The following is a 19,541-nucleotide window of genomic DNA, read 5'->3' as shown; positions in this document are numbered from 1 at the left end:
TCTTCAACTACTGGTCCTCCCTCCCCCATCCCTCCTCCTTGCCCTCCCTCTTCATCCATGCTGCTCCTTCAAGCCTGCATCTCCACACCTTCTCCTTCTCTACACTCCCTTACTCATGGCACCATTCAAGGACATCTCCAACAAGTACTAGGATCACTTAGCGTTGGAGGCTAAATATGCAAGCACACATAGTCTAGGATTGAGGGGAGCTTCCAAAATCCATAGTCTTTGTTTGCAAGGAAAGAAGCATCTCGACCTTTGGAAGGGCTACATTTTCTCTGTTGACAGCTCGGTCATCCGAGTTTACAGTACAGAGTTATTTACTATCCAAAATAGGGACAGTTCGTGATCAGTGTGCAGACAGCCATTTTGCAGACTGTATATTGGCAAATGCATACATGTTGATACACTTTGGCAAGTTGATGCATTTTGGCAAAATGATGCAGTAAATGTCACTTGGTATATGCCATTGGTGATGCATTTTGGATGCATAAGTGAGTGGCAAATGCATACAATTTGATGTTCACGTGAATGCCAATATAATGAGGCCATATACATGCAGTAAATGCATTTTGGGACTCTTGAAAGGCATTTTTTATTCTCTGGTATGCAATTTCCAGAAAGCGGTTTATGCATTGGATGCCACAGTATATGCAAGTATTTTGCTCAGAAATTGGATGTTCAATATCTGGTTATGCTTTGAAGCCTGCAAGAAAATGATTGATATTCTTGACTGACAGGTCATTGAATAGTTGCTGCTGTTTTTTTTTTAAATGACAGAACAGTCATTTTCAGGACTGAATATCTCTTTCCTGGTGCGAAATCGCACTTTGTGCCCAATTGGAAAGTTGTAGTTCACTGAACATACTACAACTTTGCTTTTGGAAGCAAGTTGATCTGGTATAAGCTGCAGGAGTTACAGCCTCTGCAAAACCACAAAAAGTTGCAGTCTGCTGTCTATTTGTGACCAATGTGCAGGAAGCTGTTTTTCAGGTGAGAATATCTGAGAATCCACAAGGATTTTGCTCTTGAGGTCAACTGACAAGTTGTAGATCTTTTGACCAGGTACAACTTTGCTGTTTACAGCTTTGGCATCCAGTCTTTCAGTGAAAAGATATTGCTGTTCAAATACAGGGACAGCGTGTTATTTTGCCCAAAGTGGCTGTGAGGTATTGTTGTAGGAATTTCTCTTGCACAACAGTGAATTGGGAACTCACAGTAAATTATAGAAAGTGATTGGGATCTCACTTCAGTCCAAGGGCATTATTGGCATTTAGGCAAGTCACTTTGGCACATTTGGCAAGTGGTGAATGCTTGATTTTGTTGCCAAAGGATTGCACACTCAAGGTGATGCAGTAAATGCCATTTCGATGCATTATGGATTTGCATTGGTGGATGCCGCACTGATGTTTATGGATAGTTGAGCTGGGCTCTTATTGCCATTGGTTGAGCAGGCATTGCTCATTTGGTTCAGTGCATTTCTTACTTGGATTGCCAGGCATTAGCAGGTTACTGGGCTGCATATATTCTTGTTTATGCCTCTTTATGGCTGAGTGCTTTTGAGCATTGGATCAGCCAATTTATTTGGAGACCTGATTGGTCTGGACAATACTATATTTTTTGGTCATTTGGGTTGCCTATTGCACTATACTGCTCTTTGGCTGTGACCTATTATGCCACAGATATGGCATCTACAGCTGGAAGTGCCCTCTTTGATATTGAGAGGTTGGATGGATCAAACTTTTAGTATTGGAAAGAGCAGATTTATGATGTGTTAGTGCAGAAGAGGCAGCATAAGCCCATTCAATGCAAAGGTGTCAAGCCTAATAGCATTAAACAGAGTGATTGGGATGACATGGATGAGCAAGCATGCTTTATCATTCAGTCATCACTCTCGAAGTCAGTCTACTTGCAGGTACAGGATGGTGTACAGGGTGTAGACTACCATGCATATGAGTTTTATACTCATATATGCCAGATGTATGACCATGATAGTGTTATGTTACAGCATGATAAGCTGAAATGCCCTTGAGAAGATCATCTAGAGTGTCTAGACCGCCTGATAGGTTTGTTCTAGGTGTAGACTATGTGATGCTTACTGATTGCGGGGAGCCTTCTTGCTATAGAGAGGCTATGATGCGTGAGGATCAACGCAAGTGGGAGTATGCTATGCAATCAGAGATGAGTGCACACCAGACATTGCATTTGCAGTGGGAGTTGTTAGCCGGTATATGGCTAATCCAGGAAAGAGGCATTGGGAGGCAGTTAAGTGCATCATGAGGTACATGAAGGGTACCAAGGAGATGTGCATTTGCTTTGGTAAAGGAGACATGCGTGTACTTGGGTACACAGATTCAGACTATGCAGGGCATGTGGATAATAGGAGATCCACTTCTGGTTATGTGTTCACCTTTGCAGGTTGTGCAGTGTCGTGGATGTCTCGCGCACAGAAGTGCGTTGCTTTGTCTATCACAGAGGCTGAGTATGTTGTAGCCACAAAGGGTTGGAAGGAGGCTATATGGCTTGATCGGCTAGTGGGAGATTTGGGGATTCATACAGGTGTACCGACATTGCATAGTGATTCCATGAGTGCTATTCAACTAGCACGGAATCCGGTCTTTCATGCAAAGACCAAACACATTGAGGTCAGGTACCATTTCATCAGGGAGGTACTTGAGGACAAGCGCATAGAGCTTGTCAAGGTTCATACAGATGATAACCCTGCAGATATGCTGACGAAGAGTCTACCTAGTTAGCGGTTTGAGTATTGTCGTGTATTGATGGGCATTGGATAGTATGCTCACTAGTTGTTCTCTCTTAAAGGCACATTGTCCTTTAAGTGGGAGGTTGTGGGGGTTAAAGGTCACTGTTCCTTAACCCCGGTTATGTACAATACTCAAACACATATATAAATGAATGAAAAAGAAGATTAGGGTGGTTCTGCACCCACCAAACTTGTGTGGCTCTCTGTCTCTCTCTCTCCTTCTTCCGTTCTTGCTTCCGTGGAGAGCACTCTCAGCTTCCAAAATCCATAGTCTTCGTTTGCAAGGAAAGAAGCATCTCGACCTTTGGGTAGAAGGATCCTTGTATCGTTTAGATTCTACCAACCAAAAGAGCCCTCCTTTCCATATAATGCATGAGCTAGTTTGGTTTGTTGGAAATGGACATGCGGGGTTGCTTGGTTATTGCAATCAGTTAAACAATGCTTAGTCAATGGCTATGCAAGCAAGTGAGATGTGCAAAGCCCAAGCAGAGATGCTAGCACATTTAGGAAATAGCACCATTGTTGCAATGCATAACTCTATGCAAGATCTTCAAAGGAAGAACCAAGATCTTCATGATAAAGCCAAAGCATTGGACTTGGAGCGACATAAATTAGAAGAGTCACTGTGTAAGCTAGCTGAGTCCAAAAGAGTCTTGGAAAGATCTATATACAATCAAGTTCGACAAGCCATAGAGAAGGAACGAGAGAAGGCAGAAGAACGAGTGCAAAAGATGAAAGAAACACCTTTGGGATTGAAGGAGAGGAAAAGAAGGTACTTACATAACATGGATGCATTGGCACCCACTGGTGGTGCTAGAAAGAGGAGAGTCTAGGCTACAAGGTTGGTTATCAAATTTTCCAATGAGATTACACTCTTTTGTGCTACACTGTTTGTGACTAAGTTTTTATTGTATTCTTCTTTAGGAACTTCATGGAAGATGTGATGGGAAGAGCGGATGGGGATGATATTGACTGTTCATATGCTCTAGCTAGCTTATTGAAGTTAAGCGATGTCATTGGGATACTAAGGGACCTAAGAAACAAGCGCCTGCATGTGCAAGTTGGTGAAGAGGTGATGAAGGACTTCAAGGATATTGTGGATGCAAAGGAGATGCTTGCAGCTTGTGATACTGCCGGTGTAAGTCGTGAAGCTTACACATCTATTTTCAAAATTTTCAAGTCTGCTATTTTAGAAAAGTATAAGAAGTCTATAGTGCACCGACCCACACCTTGGTCTGTGAGACGTGCATGGCAAGAAACAAACCAATGTGCAAGAGAAATGCTTGAAGGGTACCATTGTGTAAGGGGCAAACTTGGAAGAGAAAAAAGAAATCTGGCTTGCAAAACTTTGAGATGAATGCTTTCAACAATGTCTACTTAGATGTTGAGAAACTGTAACAAGCAATGGTCAAATTCTATCACATGAGAGAGGATGGTAAGAGGAAATCCATTATAGCATTGCTATTTACTCAGTTCATTTCCTATATCATGTTTATCCTAACGATTTTTCTCTTTTTTTGTACAGATTGCAATGGAAAGCTCATATTTGTCATCAAAATGGATGAAGCTCAATTGGTGAAAGGACAGAATTTAGAGACAGTCAGCATCTGCATTATGAAAAAAGCCTTAGCCTTTGTTCAAGGGAATGAAGAAGTAGAGCAAGATTTCTTAGTGTAATCAAAGAAAGATATATGGTGGCTTGCAGTATTTGAGACTCCGAAAGATTGCCGTGAGACATTGAAGTGGGTTCTAGATAGAACAGGAATCTCACCAACAATCCGAAGACAAGAGGAAGGGCAAACATTAACAGTCGATGGCCATGGAACCTTTCAAGTTGAATGGCATCTTGCTGGTGATTTGAAAACCCTCAAGTGTTTGCATGGTTGTGATACAAGGGCAAATGCAATGAATACATGCCTTTATTGCATGTGTTCGCAATGTAAGCAAAAGGCTGATTTACAATGGGAGAATGGCATTCTATCTTGCAGCCAAATGCAAGCTCCCAATCGTGACAAGAAGGATACAAAGTGGGATCCCATCTTGCCCATCCCACTTGAGAGAGTACACATATGTACTTTACATGCAGAACTGCATGTACTTGATAAGTTGTTGTATTTGCATCTTGTTTATGCTTGGAATTCAATTCTGTAAGAAGTATCCGCATAGTGCATTGCAAAAGCTGAGAAGTTACTGTCAGAGATGGGATTCCATGGAGGACATGTCAAACTTAAGGAGGATAAGAAAATGTCTGGGGCAACACAGAATCTTCCTGCAAAAGTGTCTATGGGTGGAGGGAAGGCAAGGAGATTCCTATTGAACCACGATCTTGACAAAGACAAGCATACATTGTCTCAAAGTAGTTTGGGTTAGGAATATTGGAGAGCATTGTGTGAATACACCACCAATAAGGCTTCTCATCCTCAAGTAGCAACTTTGAGAGCTAAAGTATGGACAAAGGTAGATGCATTGATAAAATTGCTTCACCAGGTTCAAATCGATGAGATGTATTATGAAAGGTTCAAGATGGCTACGAAAGAGTTTATGCAATTAATGGTGAAAGCATGGGGGGAGTCGCACATTATGCATTACATGGTACTATCTTGGCACCATCATAATATTTAGCACTTGCTTTATAAACAAATTTTGTTGCTAAAATGATTCTCATCATGTTTGCAGCATATTCTCTATGCACACGGACCATGGTTTGTACAAAATTGGGGTCCTTTGTCCATTTGGAATACACAAGGCATGGAGAAGTTGCACTATAGAGCCAAGGCAACCTACTTCAAGAACTCAAGGCATGGTGGTGGTGTCACTTGCAGCAATGCATTGCATGAGATGTTCAACTAGTTTTTTAGATGTTTACTAGGAAGGACTTTGAAGTCTGAAAAGGCAAAGGCATTAGAACTGGCAAAAGCAGTACAAATTGTATCAAAGAATAGAAGGCATAGTGCTTGGAAAGTATCCATAAAGAGTTGAGGAGTCACACATTGGTTGCAAGCTAGAGTGAGAGAAGGGAGCAGATGGGTCTAACCACCAACAGAAGCTATGGTGTAATTGTATACAAATATGAAATAAATATATTGCTTATTTTGACCACAATTTGCGTACTCACTCTTTAATGTCTTGCTTATTTTGACCACAATTTTTGTACTCACATGACGTTGGGGAAAGTGGGGACATGGTGAAGGAGGGGGGATAGAAGGAAGGGGCATGGGGCAGGGCAAGGGGAGGGGTGGAGTGGTAGCAAGGCTAGGAGGAGGGGGGGATGGGGGAGGGTGACGGGTGTGGGCGGGGCAAGTAGAGGGAGGGCAATGGGGGGGAGGGCAACAAGGGTGGGGGGGTTGGAGGGGTTAGGGGGGGCAGAGAGCACGATGAAACCCTAAATGTAATTAAAAGGGATGTCAAAACATGATTGGCCCATATAAAATGTTAAAAAAAACCCTAACTCTCATTATTGAATGGCAAGAGTGAAGAACACTACTAGACGTGAGCCCTCCCCCAAGTCTCATGAGCCCTCTTCCTAGTCTCATGAGCCTTCTCCTCCTCCCAAGTCCTGTGAGCCCACTCCTCAGTCTTGTGAGCCCACTCCCCAATCTCGTGAGCCCACTCCCCAGCCCCAAGAGCATGAGCCTTCCCCTCAGCCTTCCCCTCAGCCTCAGCCTCAGCCTCAGCCTTAGCCTCAGCCTCAGCCTCAAGAGCATGAGCCTTCCCCTCAGCCTCTGACCCTCAACCTTTCCCTTAGCCTTCCCTTCAGCCTCATCAGCCTTAGCCTTCCCCTCAGCCTTCCCCTCAGCCTTCCCCTAGGCCTTCCCCTCCCCATTAGAGCCCTCTCCTGATCGAACAAAATGTGTTCGATAACCTCTCAGATGTAGAGAGGCTTCTTGAGGGCCAATAGACTACCAAGAAGAGCACCATCTTCCATCTCCCAGTGATACATCCCATCATAGAGATGATCCCTGTGCCCATGAAGAGGGTAAAACAGATGCCGAGGAAGCCCTATCCCAAAGAAGGACAAAGCTCAAGACATCCGCGAGAGGAGGACTCCAAGGAGGATCAATGCAGACAAGAGCAGCAGAAGAAATTCAAGGTAGATAAGAGGCCGTGGGATGATGTTTGGGTACCTGTAAAGCCTCCACCAAGAGTGAGGAAGCCGTACAGAGCAAAGCCAGGAGCGTGGGCCCTAACAAGCAAATGCAAAAGACCACCAACAATCTCATCTTGCATGCTCCCTTCCAACGTGTGGTACAAGAGATAGCACAGGGATACAAGGACGATGTGTGATACAGCACAGGAGCTATGGGGGTGCTCCAAGAGGCTATATAGCAAGTGACCACCACTCTATTCGAGGATGCCAAATTGTGTGCCATCCATGCAAAGCGCGTCACGGTCATGGACAAGGACATGGCTCTGGCGAAGCGGCTACGGAGTGACCCAAGTTTGAAGCCCTAGATTCTCTTGCAGCCCACTCTTAGGACTTAGAGGCACTATTTTGTATCTAAGGCCCAAGGGCTAATCTGTTTTAATAAAATATATCGACATTCTCTACACTATTGCATTGTTGTGTATTTTCCATCTCTATGACTACAATAACTAATCATTTTAATGTAAGTTTTGAATTCTGTCAAATCTTGAAGGAATTTCACCGTCGCATAGAAGGGAAAAGTGTCTAGCACATCGCCAGGACCCTAGAAAGCCCAAAACCCGCCATGATGCAAATTTGGGCATTCTGGCAATGAACTTTCGATACCTAGAATTGGTGAAAATGATACTAAATTGGCTAGAAATGTATTAAATTAACACAATTAAAATGATGGAGAAAATATATCATCAATGACTTAAACAAAATACAATGGAATTCATGATGAGCAATGATAACTTAAAACAAATAATAAAGACATGTAGTCATGTATCCATTGAAATATCCATTTAAATATATGTTTATATATACAAAAGGCCACACTTTCTTCTTGGCTAGTTCGAGTACATCGAGAATAGGGGTCTTTGAATCCCCTAGTGGATTCCTAGATATAAATCTAGCCGCAATAGCACTAACATCCTCCTCTCCTGCTGCCAAAGACATAGCCGTTACCGTTAATGCCTTGCAATGTTCCATCCAAAGGCATTGATAGCAGCCAGGCGTACCAAAATGACTTTGTCAGCATTCCAAGTAATGTTGGAGTATCCGATAGCACACCACAATGCCTTGCACTTTAGCAGCTTTGAAGGACCTCGAGGAGAAAATTTGCTGTGAAAGACCACGATATGCTCTGCGACTTTGCCAAGGTAATGGGCCAAAGAATGATCTCACCCAAATGCGTTGCGAACATTACCCCGTCGAGATGAGAATTCATCAAGCTCAAATGCATCCTACAACAATTCAACAAACATTAGAAGGCCAACAAAACAAATTATATTGAAAGAACATCAAAATAAAAAATATTGTTTGAACTTACCACTACAGCATTGTCGGCCTCTATCCCTTCCTCATTTGCAATGTTGATGGAACTAGGTACTGTGTGATGTTCCATTTGGGAGGTGGAGGCTTTCTCCTGACCTGTGTTGGAGGTGGAAGCTTTTCCATGAGAGGGTTCTACATCGTATATGGACATGTCTGCATCCCTCATTGAAACCACTGTCGTCAAAAGAAAGTCTTCCATTGTCTGGTCTTCGATACCTAAAACCCTGGGATCTTTGACACTTGTGTCACCATCGAACCCTGATAGGACTCCGAGTGCCTCATCCTCTCGTAGTCCAAAAAGAATCTCTATGTCATGGAGGAATATGTACTCTTCTCCATCAATGATGAGGGGGACAAGGACCATAATTCTGATTTCGGGTCAGTGGTCTCCGATGCAGATTCTTGCTCTATTGGGGGCTCTTGAAGTAGGCTCAATGCTTGAGCTTCTTCCCTCTTCACTGTTGGATTGTCAAGACTCTCTTCCATGTAGATGTTTGAGTCTAGTCTAGGGATGACCAGATCAGTAGTTCTACTAGAGGGGGTGCTAGACGATGAGGCTTCTTTCTCTAAATTCCCTTCTTGGAGAAGGAAGATGAATGTCATCTCCCATGAAAGGAATTTGGTGCCTGTATTTCCCATGATCCCCATGTCTAGGATGTCTTGAACTTCGACTGTCCTAAACCCTTCATCTGAAAGGTTGTCACAAAAGAGGTCCAAGCACTTTACAAGCTTGGGTTGCTCTACAAACAAATACTTTATGTAATCTATAGGAACCCATGTCTTTGAAAAGTGGTCAAGTGTATAGGCAAAATTTGAGCAATTATCTTGCATGTAAAGGATGAGATCTGAGAAGTCATCCTTGGCTTGCATATATGTGCCTACAACATCTAAAGTCCTATCAAACACTAAAAACTCTTCCTCACGATCTACAAATGCAAATCATGAGATGAAGTCATGGAATGCAATTCTAGTTGAATCCATGGCAAATAGCAGTTGATGGAGGGAGTAACTTCAGAGGACGCGAGTTTCTATGGCTCTCTAAATGTGAAAGTGAAAATGTGATGTAAAAAGCGCTCTTACCCCTTAATATATATCAAAACCCTAAAAATTAAAATTAATCATAAAATCCCCAAATTTTTTGAAAAACATTTACCATGAACTGAAAGGAGAAAACATTAAAAGAAATAACATTTTAATTTAATTGTCCATCATCTTTTAAAGCAATAACTAGGATTTGATAGACAAAAAATTAAATGCTGCACTAGTCAAACACATTATTAGCAATCTTCAAAGTTGCAGGAGGAATGAAATTGGCACTATGCATGCACTTCTCCACACGACGGCTCATCTTACCACCATAAAGTAGAAGGACTCTGACATACCATCCTCCATGACCAATAGGTGTTCTTGCACATCCCTTACAGTCCATTTCAATGTGACATTCACATTCTTGACATCTCCCTCTTCAACATCAATAGACAAACTTACCCCTGTATTATCTTCATCATTAGAGTCTAGAGGAAGCCACCAGCCATTTGTTTTCTTTCAGCACCTATATTGAAAAGCTAAATACAACATTTGGCATGACAAATGGTATCTAATAACCACATTGTCTTTACATGCATGACATTGAAACACATCACCCTTTTGTTTGCTTGACCTGGTTCCCCAATTCATCCTAAGTAAATCTTTAAGAGCATTTTCATCTACACACTTGCAGGACCACATAGTTTTTGTTCTATGCATATGTATATTCTAAAATAAAGAAGCAAAAATGTGCAAGGGCATAAACCAAGATAACCTTGCCCATTTGGATCCAAATGCAAACTTCATGGCCATGCCCACATCATTTGCAATCTTGTCCTTGTATAATTACAATGTCCTCGAGTCCACATTACTGCAATCCATGTCTTGAAGTTGTGGTGGTGCAATGGTTTGTAGATGGCCATTCGCAAGGAGGCCAACTTCTCCTTGGCATGCATTTGCTTACCTAAATCCTCATGAATCGTAGTGAACTTTACTATGAATGATTCAACTGGTTCCCACTCCTCGAAGTTCGAAGGGAAAACATGTACCACCGTGAATAAGAGCTCTTAGAAACCAAACACAAAATTTCCAAATGAACTCATTATACTTACAAGTGATGGTAAATTAGATTGATTGAATGATGGAGGAAGTCACATATCTTTTCCCATGTAAACATGTTGCACTTATGTGAGCCATCCTTTCTTCCCAAACTTGAACTTCAAGATGCATCCCTTCCACTCATGCAAGATGTCACCTCTCTTGCTCTTGGGAAGCTTATGTGGACCTTTGGCCAATCCCTTCATCACTATCTAGTCATTTAAGCTGTAGGTGCAAGGGATCCACTCATCCAATGCATTTCTGGTGTTGTGGAAGACACAAGAGGTCACAACATTGCGTGGTCTTGTAACCTTGCTCCTCACTATGCTTGCAGAGGTTGCAATAGCAAGAATGGGACTCCTACACAGGGAAATGTAGCTCCAATAGAGGCACAAAAGAGGGAGAAGGAGAGGGATAGAGCACCAAAAACAAAGGCACAAGAGAGGGAGAAGGATAGGGTCAGAGTAGCTCCAACAGAAGCACAAAATATGGAGAAGGAGAGGGACAAGAGCAACGACAATGGAGGCACAAAAGAGGGAGAAGAAGAGCGATACAGTAGCTCCAACAAAGGCACAAGAGAGGGAGAGGGGAGAGAGAGAGAGAGAGAGAGAGAGAGAGGACCTATAGCAAAAGCAGGACAGAGCAGGAGGCAGTAGAGAAAGAGGTAGAAGAGGGAAAATGCATGAGATTTGGTTCAAATGGAGTGATTTGGCAAGCTGGACTAGAACAGTGGAGGGCAGAGGCCCTAGAAAGAGGGAGGGGAGAAGAAAAATTTGCTAAAAGAGCCCTATCATCCCATTGAAGGCAGTTTTGGGCTCATGTGGGGGAGGTGCACTTGGTAGGAGGGTCAAACATGGGTTAAGAGGGGGGGGATGGTTTGGGTGGTCCCTAGTGTAAGGGGAGCAACCAATAGGGGCTCTCTACAAGCCTACCCACCCTCCACCTCAACATACCATTGCCCCACACCTTGTAGCACTCTCATTGGTAGACCTCAAATCACTCTCTAATCCCTTGAAATTACACTAATTGGAGGCCCTTTTGAGACCCTTGCACATAATCACTCCGCTTATTGAGGCATATAATGGACGGTGTGGATTTGAGTGCCTTTTTCATCCATCTTCACCCTTGGATCTCCTTGAGATCAAGGGCCCGGATTCCAATGCCTTGTCCTTGCATCTCCACCCTTAGATCTATTTATAGATGGATGGATTAAAATGATCCCCCTTATCTTTTAATGTCATCCATTAGATCCTTGCCATTTTCAAGGGTTTAGATTCGATCCTTCTATCCTTTGATGATATCCATTGGATCTACACCTTGATCTAATGGTTTGGAGCATTCTACCACAAATTTGAATGTACCCCTTGGATTGTAGATGAGATCAATGGCTAGGAGTGAAGACCATGTGTCTAAACCATGGGTGAGAGATCTCCCTGCCCATAAATGCTCAACATGTCCTTTTGTACATCTCAATGTACCATTGCCCCATACAAAGGAGCGCTCTCATTTGGTACACCTCGAATCCCTCTCTAATCCCTTGAAATTAGGAAACACTAATTAGACGCCCTTTTGAGACCCCAAATCTCCTCTAATGATCACAAACTCCCTGTGCACTAGTTGCATTGAAATGCTCCACAACTTTGTTCATTGACTCAGATGTTATCTTTGATTTTAAACTTTGGAATTTTGGATGTTGTATAACAGACTCCAGTATTTTTTTTGTAAACACCTCACCCATAGCACCATCGTGTTCATCATGGATAAACATGAGTTCTGAAACACTCCTACAAGTTCTCACTCCACACTTCTAGTGACCACTTTTCTTGGATATTTCATCCCCATTGGACACAATTTTCTCTTACGTAGTCTTGGACCCATTGGAGTATCCTTCATGAATGATAATGTTTTTTCTAACTTTCTAATCTCATACTTCAAACCCATGCTTTTCATCTGTAAGTGAATTGCATTTATAGTGCTCTCTCCCAATTGAGCATGTAATGTTTGAACCTTTACCTGTAATCCCTGATTTTTCTTCTCTATGTCATCATATGAAGACATCTGAAGTACACTTGTAGCTTGCATAGATGATATCAAATGTTGATTCAAAGCCTCCAACATTTCAATCCTTTTGTCTCTTTCATTAAGCAAAGATTGATATTGGCTGTGAAGGCTACTTGCTCCATGACCAATCAACCTTTTATAATATCCTAACAAACCATTCTCACCCTTACACACAAAATTTATTAAGCTGGTCAATCCATGGAATTGAGGAGTCTGACAAGTTTTTGGATCTACTAGATATATTTTTCCTTCTAACCACAAATCCATATGTATTTTTCCTTGATTTCAAAGAGCTGCTAAATCACTATCACTTGCTACGGAGGATTCATTCCTCTTTAAAAATGGTGTATTCTTTGCATCAATTTGAAAATGGATATCCACCTTTTTTTAATTCTGAGAGGCTTGCATGATTTCATACACTTTCCACCTAATATAATATAACATTGACATCAACAAACAATATACAAACATGACATGTTTTAGAAAAGTATCAAACCAAGCAAAAATGAAGACCCCAATTGCATGCAAAATCTAGCGATTGAAATCTACAAATTCAAAAAAACATTTACTTATCATTAAACATTGTTAAACTATGTGAATGAACAATACCTCACAGGGGTCTTTGAAGGAAATATGTGATCAAACTTGTTGTCCTCAATGGCCCCTCTTGTAATCCAAGATGCTAAAGTTGATGGATTTTTATCTAAAACTAATTATATTGTTCCAAACAACTCCAAATTTATTTCAAGCCATCTCCTATAAAAATCTCAATAGTAAGAGTGTATATTTCAAAACAAACAAATCTTTCTTTCCCTTCAAATCATGTATTAAAAGAAGACAACACAATTACCAAAATAAACTACAAATTAATTGCTTCTTTAAAGTTGCATCATAAAATCTCATTATTTTCATTGTCTTGCATTGTTCTAAAGGTTTTGTCACCTGAATCTCCATGAAAGGTTCTTTGACAGACCCTAATTTGAGTTGAAAACTAAAAACATTCTAAAACTACATGAATGCATAGTACCTGATTCTTGGAGCAAGGTTCTTTGAAAGAAAAATGTGACCACACTTGTCCCTCCAGTGTGGTCTCAAATGTGTTCTAAGAATGTTGAAGTTGATGGTTCTAGCTTCAAAATAAATTATATGCTTCCAAACATCTCGAAATATTTCAAGCAATATCTGTAGAACTGTTGATAGGTGGAAAAGACTCATTTCTCAAGAAATTTCTTACAAAGCAAACAAATCTTTCAATGTTTTCAAACCATGTAATAAAATAAAACAACACAACTACACAAAATGAACTACGAACTAATTGTATCTTCAAAGTGACATCATTAATAAACAAATCTCATCATAATCACTTTGTTGTATTGTTTCAAAGATTATCTCACCTAAACCTCCATACAAGCTATCTGGATGGACCCCAAACCTTAAAAAATGGTTCGAAATCATGCACCCTTAGAGATTGTAGCAGGGAAAGTGACTAGTATGGTGAGATGGGCAAAAGAAAGATTGATTTTCATGCATCAACAACTACAAGCCTGAAAGTCAATCTTCTTTGATCCTTTCTCAAAGAATCTTGTCCAGTAGCTCCTTCTAAGCTCCAAACACCCTGCATCATTCATGGTTTGCTCAGAACATTGATTGATGTGTCTTCCTATATGGAATGATTTAAAATCATGGGAGAATCTCAGATGGGAGAGAAAGTGGCGAGATTTAAAGGAGAAGCACCCAAAATAGAGAAAGGAGAAGGTAGGTTGAATCTCATACAAAAATCTTGAAAGTTCTGAAAGAATTAGAGTGAAATGGGAGGGAAATGTAGGTAGAGAAGAGAAGTGACGAGATTCTAGCATGAGAGTCCATCCGATGAGAGGGAGAATAGAGAAAGAAGCTTCCCACTCAGGAGCCAACAAGAAATTTGAAGAGAGGACTAGAGCAAAGAAATTTTCAAAATGGTGCTCAAAAATGAGGGAGAAGAAAGAGGAATGAGAGAGAATGATACACGGCACAGTGGAACAGAAACTGAACAAAGAATAGAGAGTACATAGCAAACTAGAGAGGAACAAACTTTTCCTTCAATACTGATGTAGTACCGATGATGGCTCCATCCACCCTTGCACTCCCACAGTGGAGCTTAGATGGCGATCTAGACAGATACTAGGTGAAAAGCTACTAGCTGGAAGATCTAATCTAATTTGAACTGATCTGATATAATGGACTGGGGAGGTCACCTCTTTATAGCTATGAGGGAAGTAGTTGGATCAATGTAGTTGGTGGAGTCGAATAGTCGACCTAGTTGGTGGAGCCGACTAGTCAACCTAGTCGGTGGAACCGACTAGTCGTCCATGGAATATTCCCTATACCGTCGCCTCGGGGGTTCCCACCCTCGAACCCCCACCAAGGGGGCAACTGGCTCCCTTGGGACTCCCCAACTGGGGGCCACCTAGCCCCCAGGCCCTAGCAAGTATAAGGGGCTCCCACACAATCACCTTTCTACGATCAATAGTCTCATTGATAGACCTCCTTTGACATGCAAGTGAGGATCCATCCAGTGTCCTGTTGGGCTCACACATGGCTTCTCCTCATATGGGGTCCTTACAACTTGAGAAGCTTTGACCACTGCTAGTTACCAGGAGGGTGGGGCATTGAGCATATCTAACACCCCCCCTCAATGTCCACCACTCGTAGGTGAACTACCTTCTCGGCCCAATGGCGAGTCTTTGAAGATGACCGTGAAGCTGATCCTTCCCGAGTGCCTTGGTGAAGATATCTGCTCCATTTTGCTCTGTTGGATAGTAAACCAATTCCACTATCCTGTCCTCAATCAAATCATGCACATAGTGATACTGAATATCTATATGTTTTGTGCATGCATGAAACATTGGATTTTTAACAATGGCCATGCAACTTTGATTGTCGCACCTCAGCATAGTTGCCTCATCCTCTTGCACTCCCATGTGCCATAAGATCCTCCTTAGCCACACTGCTTCACATGCAGCAAAACGTGTTGCCTTGTACTCAGCCTCAGTAGAAGACAATGCCACTGTTGGTTGTTTCTTACTGATCCAAAAGAAGATACCTAAACCTAAAGAGAAACAATATCCAGAAACTGATTTCCTGGAATCAACATCTCTAGCCAAATTTGAGTCACAATGACCAGCCAAGGAAGTGCCCGTACCATAGGTGATCCCATAATCAAGAGTGCCCTTCACATACTTGAGCACCCGCATCCTTGCATTCCAATGATTCTCATGGGGCTTATTGGAGAACCTGCTCAAAACGCCAACATCAAAACTGATGTCCGGTCTAGTGTTGCCTAGATAGATGAGACTGCTGACCAACTTCCTATACCTCCTGATGGTGGTGAGGCATCCTCCATAGACAACCTCACATTTACCTCCATAGGTGTAGCTATCTCCTTGCACTCAAACATACCAACTGCTTTCAAGATCTCCCTTGCATATTTTTGCTGAGAGATGAAGATCTTGCCTAGCTCTTGCCAGACTTCAATACCCAAAGAGTAGTGCATCAAGCCTAAGTCTGTCATCTCAAACTTTGTGCTCAATGCCTTTCTAGTCTATTGGATCATGTCTTCATAGTCACCTAAAGTAAGGAGATCATCCCCATATAGAACAATAATAGTAGTTTCCTTTCCTATACACATACAAGTCAGCATCTGAGGCACATCTTTTGAAGTTTAATTTATGAAAGAATTTGTCTATCCATTGGTACCATGCTCTTAGGGCCTATTTCACTCGGGGGGGTCACTATGTACAAACCCTCTATATCACGTGCGTTCAAGGCCTATATTTAAAATCCCTTATCTGTAAAATTTTTCATTAATAAAATGTACCCCTTTTCTATACAAATCTGTAATTTTTTTCCAAAACTATTTAAAATAGTCCCTTATGTATATTTATTTCTGTAAATTTTAGAAATAAAAAATATACTTTTGTTGAACTCACGTGATAGAGCTACATATGATGAGTGACCCCCCCGAGCTAATCTGGCTTTGTACTTTTCCAAAGTCCCATCAGCCTTGTACTGTACCTTCCAAACCCACTTGGTGCCAATAACCTTTCTGTTAGGTGGTCGATCTACCAACTCCCAAGTTTCATTCTTCATGATGCTATCATATTCTACTTGCATAGCATTTTTCCAATCTTGGTCTGCAAGTGCTTCCTCCAAACTCAGAGGCTCCTTTACTTCTGCAATAATCTCAGCCATCAAGGCCATATTGACTATGTGAGCAGAAGCCCTCCTTTGCACCGATTCTCTGAGACTGCCTTGGTCCATCTGCATGCTACTCAATAGACATAGGCATCTAGTTATCATGGTCATAGTGCTGCCTTACCCATTGTGACAATGGCTTTTCTAGTGGTGTAACAATAGGTTGCTGACTTATACCTTCATCATCTGATATTTCCTCCTCCTTTATAGCTCTTGGGACAAGTCCATAGTGAACTACCTCTTCGCTTAGTGATAAAGTGGAAGAGCTCTTCTCTACCTCCACTGCATGTGGCTACTCCCTGAACACCACACGCGGCTCGCTATGATCTTCTTTGCCTCTTGGTCATACAACTTATAGGCTTTCTTCTCATCACAATAGCCTAAGAAGATACATTTCATGCTTTTTGGTTGTAGCTTGTTTCTCTCTTTGTGGTACATGCACATAGCATTCATACCTAAACATTCTGAAGTGGGAGACAGATGGCTTCTTACTGTTGTATGTCTCATGTGGTGTTTTACCTTTGAGTGCCTTTGTATAGCTACAATTAAGGATGTAAACCGCAATATTGCCAACCTCAGCCCAAAAGTGGTTTGGCAATCCATCACCTTTCAACATACACCTCCCATCTCCACCGTGGTCTGCATTCGATGTTCAACAACCAAATTGCTGAGGCATATGTGGCATCATTGTTTGTCGCTTGATCCCTTTGCTCTTGCAAAAATCTCCAAACTCTATAGAAACAAACTCACCACCACCATCCGATTTGATTTTCTTCACTTTTCTCCCTATTTCATTTTCAGCATGCAGTAGCCATTCTTTAAATTTACCAAAAGCTTGAGCCTTTTCGCAAAGAAAGTACATCCACATCTTCCTACTATAGTCATTGACAATCAATAAAAAATAGGAAGATCCCCCCAAGGCTTGTGTAGGCATCTTACCGCACAAGTCAACATGCACCAACTCTAGAGGAGCGTTTGCTCTATTCTTGCCTTCTTGTGGGAATGCCTTTCTTTGTTGCTTACCCATCCTACATCACAGTTCTTTGATTTCTGTGATTGCAGGTAAGTGAGCAACCATACCTTGCTTCTACATCTCCTTCAGCAATGCAAATCCAATGTGGCTGAATCTTTCATGCCAAAGTCTACTTGTGTCCATTCTAGCAGTGGCTGTAAGAGCACTTAGCTCATACAGGTTGTTCCTCCTTACTCCTGTGCCAACAAGATTGCCTGCACTATCCAGAATTTTTGCTCCTGTCTTGTTGAACCTCACCTCATGGTCAAGGTCAGTTGTGGAAGCAACTGATAGCAAATTTCTCTTGATTTGTGGAACATACAGTAGGATACCATTCTTTTCATTTGCTTTCTTGACCCGGCAATCTGCAATCATATGGCCCTTCTTTTTGCAGTAGAAGCATTCTCCCTGAAACTTCTTCTTGTTGCCCTTCTTCTTTTTATCACCACTAGTAGAGGACTCACCTTTGGTAGAGGAACCACCTTTGCCTTTCGTAGTGGCAGAGAAGGCAGCATCCCCATTGCTGCCTCCATCTCAAGCTTTAAGCCTCAATTCCTCCTTCATAAGTAAAGCACAGAACTCCTCAAATGACAATGGTTGGGGTCTCACCTGAGTGTTAAGCGCTATTACCAGTCCATCAAACCTTGTTGGACATATCCGGAGACACTGCCGAGCTAGCTCTTCGCTATTCTTTTGTATCCCAGCACTAGCCATCTGGTCACAAATTTTTGACTCGGGTTATGAATACCTCTGCTGTCTCTCCTTCATTAAACTTCTTAGCTGCAAGCTGATTCTCCAAGTTCTAGATCCTTGTCTGATTCCGCGTCTCATACTGACTCTTCAGTATGTTCCAGGCCACAGTTGCCTTGGATATATGCTGAATCAAGGTCAAAACACTATCAGTATTACTTGTAACCAGGGCACACATAGCATCTGCATTCTTGTGTTTCCAAGCTCATAGAAGGTCGGCATTAGAAGGTATCGTAATCCTCAGATTTGTTGATCGGGGGTTCCTTGTGGTTCTGGGTCAGTCTCTAGTACTATCTCCAAAAGCTCATATGAATCCAGAATAGCAGTAATTTTAAACTTCCACAGAGTGTAGTTTGTACCATCTAGCTTGCCTTCACTGAAGGCTGGTGGGCGAATCCTCAAACCCTGGATTATTGGTGCAGTAGCAGCTGCTGAACTCGAGCCGCTTCCTATTGCCATCACTGTGTATGCTGTTGAAGCCCTTGCCTCTCTTCTATTCTTCGATCCTTAGAGCTGCCTAGGCTCTAATACCATGTTAAATTACACAGTGTAGTGGAATAGAAATTGAACAAAGAATAGAGAGTACACAACAAAGTGGAGAGGAACAAACTTTTCCCTTAATATAGATGTAGTACAGATGATGGCTCCATCCACCCGTGTGCTCCCACATTGGAGCTTAGATGGCAATCTAGACAGATACTAGGTGAAGAGCCACTAGCTAGAAGATCTGATCTGATCTGAACTGATCTGATACAATAGACTAAGAAGGTTGCCTCTTTATAGCTATGAGGGCGGTAGTTGGATCAACGTAGTCGGTGGAGTCGACCAATCGACCTAGTTAGTGGAGCCGAGCAATCAACCTAGTCGATGGAACTGACTAGTCATCCCTGGGACCCCCTAGCTGGGGGCTAACTGGCCCCTAGGCCGCAGGAAGAATAAGGGACTCCCACACAATCATCTTTCTACCATCAACAGTCTCATTGATAGACCTCATCTAACATGTAAGTTAGGATCCATCCAGTGTCCTAGGCTCACACATGGCTTCTCCTCATATGGGAGCCTTACAACTTGAGCACCTTGGACCACTAGTGGTTACTAGGAGGGTGGGGCATTGAGCATATCTAACAGTTATAGTT

This window comes from Dipteris shenzhenensis, chromosome 12, assembly GCF_047967505.1.
Source record: "Dipteris shenzhenensis isolate YYH24624 ecotype China chromosome 12, Dip_SZ_1.0, whole genome shotgun sequence".
Classification (NCBI taxonomy): domain Eukaryota; kingdom Viridiplantae; phylum Streptophyta; class Polypodiopsida; order Gleicheniales; family Dipteridaceae; genus Dipteris; species Dipteris shenzhenensis.
Note: the sequence above shows the minus strand (reverse complement) of the source record.